This window comes from Triturus cristatus, chromosome 11 (genome assembly GCF_964204655.1).
Source record: "Triturus cristatus chromosome 11, aTriCri1.1, whole genome shotgun sequence".
NCBI classification, from domain to species: domain Eukaryota; kingdom Metazoa; phylum Chordata; class Amphibia; order Caudata; family Salamandridae; genus Triturus; species Triturus cristatus.
The window spans coordinates 202583703-202592409 of NC_140594.1; positions in this window are offsets into that span (position 1 = coordinate 202583703).

An 8707-nucleotide genomic window follows, 5' to 3' on the forward strand; every position below is an offset into this window, starting at 1 on the left:
CTGCAGAAAAGTTCTCTCTGCCCCCATATCCTTCTCCCATTTATTTGCCATAAGGAGTTGAGTTTGACTTATATGGGTAACGATTTTAGAGCTCCCCTCTACTCCTGTGGCTATCTATTTGGAGAACTGTGGAGGTGGTCCTTAATAGAGACATTATTATGGACTGTTTATCATGGGATAAGGACCTTAGTATACCATGGCTAGCGTATGTGAAGAAACATTTCAGGAGTTTGGGCTGTCTCACGCTTTTGCGGCGCCATGCTCCAGTGGTAGTTTAAATGAAAAGCAGGTAAAAACATTAAAATTTGATCATGCGCGATCTCACAGACTTTCTGTAGAACTGGTAAAGCCGTCTGTCGCAGCCTATCTGCATTTGAACCTTGATAATGTGGCGACTAAATATCTGCTTACTGCATGTGGGCGCTGGGACAGATGTTTATTATTCCGCTTTAAAGCGGATCTCCTCAAGTATTTGCTTGTTTTCCACTGGGCTGCCCAAAAACCCTGGCTCCTGCATATGTCCCTGTGATGTTAGATCCGGGCAGTCAACGATACATTTGACTTTTTTCTGTGAATTTTATAAAAAAATATACTAAACAATTTGTAATCCCATTCTGGGGGTCTCAGAACTTTAGGCAGTGCAGCTCAGCTTTCTATTTTCCATGACAGTTAATGGGCGACGAGTCCTGCCTTCATGTTGGCTCTCTCTTGAGAGCCCCTTGTGCGGTCACAGAGCACGCGGAGTAATGCACTGGCTTCCTGGCTTGATATGTGCTTATGTGTATTTGTTTTACTGTATTTTATATAATTGCCCATTCTATAACATTTTAATTTGTACTTAAATGAGTATTTTTTTGCATAACATGTTTTAATCTGGATTATGTACTTTCATGTATGCATCTGTGCACTCAAATAAAGTTTGGTTTAATTTGATTTGATTGATGTCCATCAGGTATACTAAGTTACATCTCAGGCGCCCTCAATGTCACCACCCTTGGTATAACTTCAGCCTGTAAAGTCTCCTCTCCTCCAATACTGGACAAGATACAAGAAGGAAACAAACTCCCAAAAATGTATCAAGCAAGAGAATCCGAGTTGTAACAATTGCATCATAAGCAACTCATTCCACTTACCACGAGCGGGAGATCCCTTTACTCCTCCCAGCACCGCCTCTCATGTACTGCGCGCTCCGGAGGAAGACACGGCACACTCTCAAATTATCTACCATGCACCATGGTACACTATACCACTAAGCGTGGATTTGCCATTTTAGGAGGGGTTCCAAAAGATTACGCCGTATGCATTGACCAATTGGCTATGAGAAGGTGACATATAAGCTCCAGGTCAACATAATAAGGCTCACCGGTTAACAACACATTGATCATAATTCTCACCTATTGCTGCAACAAAGTTCACCACATCAACAGTGGACCATTACATCATAATTAATACCACAACTGGCCGCCCTCTTGTGTCTAGTGTTGGACATTACTTGTACTGTCATATTTTAATACTACACGCAGTGATTCTCCTATTACCACCTCCAAAATAAAACAGACACTGTGCAAATACTCCTAATGGCCAAATTCACACTGTTAGATCACAGCCAGTGAGCCAAGTTCACCATCTAAGATCATAATTAATACTAAAACACAACTGACCACCATCCTGTATGTATCATTGGACACCACTTATACAGCCACAATTAACAAAGCATCGTAGAAATGATCCTAACACCACCACTATAGTGAGTAGAAGTAGATGTTGTGTGAATAATCATAATGGCCCATTTATGCCTCTTATCGATCTCATGAGAAGGCCAAGGGACACCCATCAATCAAACCCACCCAGTGTGACAGTTCCGTTACTCTACAAAGTCCCTTAACTCATAGGCCAACCTACGAACAAGGATAGTTTTGTATTGTTCATTGTACTTCAATCATAAGGCATTATCATAGTATGATCAATACCCTTTGTGCTCTAAAAGTAGGCTCTGGACAACCCAGAGGGCAGTGTGCAATGTATTTAAAAGGCAGGACATGTACTTTTGAGTTTTACATGGCTCGATAGTGAAAAACGCCCCAAGCCATTGTTCACTACTGCAAGGCCAATCTCTTCCATAGAATAACATTGATATTACACTATTACATTTTAGAAGTGTAATTTCCAATTGAAACCCTTCAAGCCTGGTGTTACTGGAATCACAATTTTATAATCCAAATTTATGGTGAATTCAGATTTTAAATTGAAATTCTGAAAATGCCACTTTTAGAAAGTTGGCATTTTATAAATTAAGCCTTTTGGTGCCTTCTACCTGTCTCTGGTATGTTTGGGAAGTGTGACCGTTAGGCGTTGTGTATTTCCTGTACTCAGCCACACACAATGGGAGCTTAAGGGTGACTTGATGGGCCATCTTGTCAGGATGGGAAGGAAGAGCTGGACCCAGCATCACTTACACCTGAATAGGCTGTGTCCTGTCCCCACACAAAGGGCTTCATGCTGTAGTAAGTCTGAAACCAGGGCAGTTCAAAGGCCTGTCTTTGATGTCTCCCCCACTTCAAAGGCACCACGGTGTATAATAAGTACTAGACCTCAGACCCCACCACTTCAGAACACTACTAGACATGTGGATACTCTGCCAGGAAGAAGGACAGCTGTTGCTGCTGAAGGACTGCTGCTTTGGTGTGCTGGCCTGCTGCCCTCCTGCCTGGGTGAAAAGGACTGGAACTGCATCACTTGATCTCAGAGTGATTCCCAAGGGCTAGCTGGCTGGTCTCCTTATCTGAAGCCTCAGGAACATAAAAGACTCCTAACCAACCTGCTTCTACACCTTGACTCTGGCATCTGTGAGTCTGCCCTGCCAAATGGTGCCACCACAGTCCTGGACCTTTGGAAAAGGGGTCTAAGATATATCTACAGAGGAACCGATGCATCCTCTGCTTTGCAACGCATCCCCAAGCTGAACCGGCATATCTCATTGGCTGAGTGGAATATCTATAAGCAGAACCAACGCATCGGCGCTGCTGCGGGGCAAACTCAGTGCCTTTGGAACCACCACCGTGCAACTCTTTACCCGGCGCAAGCTCCTCGCATCCTGCATTGACGGTAGCCTCGATGACGATGCTGGCACACCGCATTGCAGCTTCACTGCTCATCAGAACCGATGCATCACCTCTGTTGCGCCTCACATCTCAACACCGGACTTCGCATCGCAAACTCTGTTGACAAAATCCTCAACCCCATTGGATCAGGACCTCCCACCGCAACCTCGTTGCATCTCGGAACCAACTCATCACCTCGGCTATGCAACGCATCTTCGACACGGAACAACGCAAGCGCTCTGCAACCAGAATTAAGACACATTGGTTTAGCGGACCTAACTGCATCCCTGTAGCCAGTCTTCGCTCCATGGCAGTCAGCCTGAATTTTTTACTTTGTTCTAGTCCAAAGAGTCCAGATATGCCAAATAGCGCTTGGCGCTATTTTATTTAAAAACCTTGAAATTCAATATCTTAAGTTCTACGTACTGGATTTTTGCCGTTTGGTCTTGTTTTATTTTTTAAATTAGGCTCTATTTTTCTAACCTGGTGTGGAATCCTTTTGCAGGGTGTTTTAGCTGTTTTACTGTTTGAAGAGTTGCACAAATACTTTACAATTTGCCATTAAAGTTATGCCTGACTGCTCTGTGCCAAGCTACCAGAGGGTGAGCACAGATTAATTTAAGGTTTGCCCGTTTCTTACCCTTTCTAGTATGGTGGCTGCTGCTTGACTATGGCTCATACCCCAGTCAGCCAACAACCAATTTCTAACCCACCTAATACTACTTCTATGTTGTGAAAATCTCTGTTTGACCATTTTAGTGGTCTGCCCCATATATATTTTTATACAAAGACATTCGATCACGTAAACAACAATTTGCCTGTTACAGTTTGAAACTGCACGTAAGTTGAATGTTCTTTTTTTTGCTACAAGAATTTTGATGTCAGAGGTAAATTTGCAGACAATACATCCCCCAAACTTATAGGGACCTGAAACATCTAAGAGGCGCCATAAAGCTCTAATGCCACTTTTATTAATAGTTTCCCTTTGTGCCCTTACAACAAAATCTCTCATGTTCTTGTTTCTTTTATAGGTAAATAGGGGGTACCTCACAGGTATCTTGTAACAGGGACCAATTTTTCTAATGATCCTTTTTACATCATTACTTATAGGTGAGAATGTACTGGTAATCACGTAAGGGTGCCTATGCCAAATGCTGGCAGAAAATAAAGGGAGCTGAGACAGATACCCTGAATTCATATTTATGGAAAGAGCTGGAAAGGAATAAAGATAGCTCAGCAATGGTCTACTTACAAGACCTTTGGGAAATTAATGGGACTCACAAAAATTTTAAGCAGCTTGTAAATAAAACAGTAAAGATATTATCTCTGGAAGAAGACAAAGCTACACTGACCAGGAGGACTCGCGGGTGGCTCGTTATCCAGAGTTATACAAGGTCTTTGCCACAAGCTTACCTGGGAACAGGGTTCTCGAGGCCTGTGAAGGAATCTTACCTGCAATTGAGGATGGGAGTCTTACCGGTAAATGAACACCTCCCGCCATGGAAACGTCTAGATACAACAACGAACTGTAGAATCTGCGGCGACCTTAAAGAGGACGTTCTGCATTTACTGTGCAGTTGCAGGGGTCTCGATAAAGAGCGAATACTATTATTAAAACCACTCTGGAACCAAAGAAGGATTCGAACACGTAGACAAGCATTAAAAGCCTGTCTTGAAGGAGGAGACATTCAGTTAGCATTTAGACTGGTACATTTTATGAGTGTAGCAAAAATTATGTTAAATCCAACTGCTAGCTGAAGAACCGATTATAGATGAGTTAATACAAAGTGTAGAACCAGTTGCACAACCTTTAACTGTTAAGTATTGTCCCAATTTTAAAAACTCCTTATTTACTATAACGATTATACTAGCCTTCACTGTTAGATCTGTCATGGATTTTAGGGTATAGTGCGTAGGAAATAGATTTAGTCTAACAATTGTTGATTAGAAGTTTTAGGTCCTTTCTTTGTACTCTAATCCTTGCACAGTATATGTGATTTTAAACTTTCTACTTTCTTATAATAGTATAAATGTATTGCAAATTTTAAATGGTTTTAAATTAATCTCACTGCAATGAATTAAGCTGCTTTATGCATTTTTGCACAGGTGCTTTTGAATGCAGTTTTCCACTGCAATTTTTTTTTATTAATCCTGCAATAAAGATAATTACTAATTACTGGCCATCACAACTCCTCTATCGTTATGTTCTTCCCTCTGTCTTGGAGTTAGAAGACTGTCCCTGGGGAAAAGTCATGCTCTTTTGGTCATTCTCAAATTGATTTTCTTGGGGTATCCTTTATCCAAGAGTTTGAAGTTTGAGGGATTCTGCTTCTTTAAAATAGTCCTCCTTAGATAGACAACTTCTGAGAAGTCGCAGAAATTGCCCATAGGGCAAGTTGTCCCTCAGCACACGGGGTGGTGGCTATTGTACCTCAGTAACGAGTTAGTATCATTGGGTTTCTTGTATAGTGTTGTGTAAAGTATGCCATTATTTTTTTTAATTAATAGATCCAGAAATCTGATCTCTGTAATATTATAGTTAGTTATAGTTGCTAACTCTGTAATAGGCTTCCATACTAGCTCATCCATGCCTTCTATAGACACGCTTCTCTTGATAACATCAACAGCCTCATCTTGAGGAATATTGGCTCTACATCCAAGGTAATGAGTATATATAGCCCTCTTCAAAAGCCAATCCTTTCACATTATTGATAAATTGTATACTGTCTTGAATATATGAAGGCATTTCCGGGACCTCCTCCTTGATATATTGGTTAATGAATCTAAAGACTGGTTCCAGAACTGACCCACATCCAGAAACAACTGGACGTCTGGGAGGTTCAGACACATTTTTTGTGTATTTTAGGTACAATATAAAGGACTGTTGCCCTTGGATGGGATTTGTTTAAAAAGATATATTCCTTATCACTGATTATTCCTTTATTGAGTGCTTTGGATGTAATCTTCTTGATCTCCTCCTGAATTTTCTTCAGGGGATCGATACTTAATCCCTGTTAGTGTCTAATGTTGCCCAATTGGCTATAAACGACATTGTCATGATCCACTGTCTCCTGAACAATAATAGCAGCACCCTTATCTGCGGGTTTGATTGTTAGGTTCGAATTGCATGCCAAGGTGTTTAAAGCATCTTTTTCTCCTCTAGAAATTTTGTAGGGGATGTATCTTTTCTGATTTTCTAATTCCTTAACTTGTTTCTGGACAGTGTTCCCAAATGCTATCATTTCAGCACTCATTAACTGTGCTGGTGAATAAGATTGGGAGGGTAGGTGGAGTTCAGATCCACTCTCGGACTCCATGTCTGGTTTCTTCCTGCAGAAATGTTTAAACCTGATAGTCCTAAATAACCTATACAGTACACCCCTCAATCCTATAGAAATCTGGTCTATCAGTAACCACAAAGCCTAGACTGCGGACTCAGGAGCTGGGGATTCGGATTCAAGTCTCGGCGTCGGCTCAACATCCAGTGACTCTGGGCAAATCACTTAATCTCACAGTGCCCATGGGCAGTGCCTGGATACACTCACGAGTGATAAGCTGTGCTATATATATCTATATTTCAGGATTTCAGCCCTCATCAGCCAGGATAGCTTGACTCCAGTGGCATGGAGAGCACAGGACCCACGTCTGGGCATACCCGTCCCACTCGGGGTGACAAATGCAAAAAGAACAATTGATGGACAGAATGCAGAACAATGTCGTACGTTCACCTCAGTACAGAGATCTGGGCCTAAATTCATCATTTTTTTGCTCACCATCCCATTCCAGTTTGGACCCAGCCATATGCAAATCAGTCTTGACTCTGCGCCCAATGGGAACAGTCCAGCCCGAACTGCCAGGCCTGGTCCTCCCTGGACTGGAAACAAGCATCCTAGCACCGGTTTCAGGCTTTCAGCCCTCATCAGGCAGGATAGCTTGACTCCAGTGACATGGAGATCACGGGACCCACATCTGGGCATACTCGTCCCACTCGGGTGACAAGTGCAAAAAGAACAATTGATGGACTGAATGCAGAACAATGTTGTAGATTCACCCCAGTACAGAGATCTGGGCCTAAATCCATCGTTTTTTTGCTCACCATGCCATTCCAGTTTGGACTCAGCCATATGTAAATCAGTCTTGACCCTGCGCCCAATGGGAACTGTCCAGCCCGAACTGCCAGGACAGGTCCTCCCTGGACTGGAAACAAGCATCCTAGGACCGGTTTCGGGCTTTCAGCCCTCATCAGCCAGCATAGCTTGACTCCAGTGGCATGGAGCGTCATCAGTTGTGTGTCTTTTGATTTCTAGCCCTAAGTGCACCAGGTATGCCCAGATGTGGGTCCTGGACTCACTGTGCCACTGGAATCAAGCTATCCTGGCTGAAGAGGGGTTTAACCCTGAAACCGGTCCTAGGATGCTTGTCTCCAGTCCAGGGAGGACCTGGCTTGGCAGTTCGGGCTGGACTGTTCCCACTAAGGAACAGGGTAAAGACTGATTTGCATAGGGCCAGGTCTAAACTGGGGTGGCATGGTGAGCAAAAGAATGATGGTTTTAACCCAGATCTCTTGACTGGGGGTGAATGTTTTGATTTGTTCTGCATTCCGTCCATCAATTGTGTGTCTTTTGCTTTCTCGCCCTAAGTGCGCCAGGTATGCCCAGATGTGGGTCCTGGGCTCACTGTGCCACTGGAATCAAGCTATCCTAGCTGAAGAGGGGTGAAAACCCGAAACCGATCCAAGGATGCTTGTTTCCAGTCCAGGGAGGACCTGGCTTGGCAGTTCGGGCTGGACTTTTCCCATGAGGCACAGGGTCAAGACTGATTTGCATATGGCCAGGTGTAAACTGGGGTGGAATGGTGAGCAAAAGAATGATGGATTTAACCCAGATCTCTTGACTGGGGGTGAATGTTTTGATTTGTTCTGCATTCCATCCATCAATTGTGTGTCTTTTGCTTTCTCGCCCTAAGTGCGCCAGGTACGCCCAGACGTGGGTCCTGGGCTCACTGTGCCACTGGAATCAAGCTATCCTGGCTGAAGAGGGGTGAAACCCCGGAACCGGTCCTAGGATGCTTGTTTCCGGACCAGGGAGGGCCTGGCTTGGCAGTTCGGGCTGGACTGTTCCCATGAGGCACAGGGTCAAGACTGATTTACATATGGCCAGGTCTAAACTGGGGTGGCATGGTGAACAAAAGAATGATGGATTTAACCCAGATCTCTTGAATGGGGGTGAATGTTTTGATTTGTTCTGCATTCCGTCTATCAATTGTGTGTCTTTTTCTCCAAAACATCCAGAACACGGCGGAAAGACTCAACCTTCCCAGAAGAGCCAGCATCACCTCTCACCTCCACTGGCTCCATCTTTCAGAAGAGATACCTCTTTAAGCTCCTCACTCATGCCAATAAAGCCCTTCACAAAACCAGATCCACCTACATCAACAACCACCTGACCTTCTACCAACTGATTAGAGAGCTCCGCTCCGCCAACCTCGCCTTAGCCCACATCCCATGCATCCATCGCAGCTGATACGGTGGCCGCTCTTTCTCCTACCTTGCCGCCAAGTCCTGGAACCATCTCCACCACCACCTGCCCACATCCCCCTCTCTGATG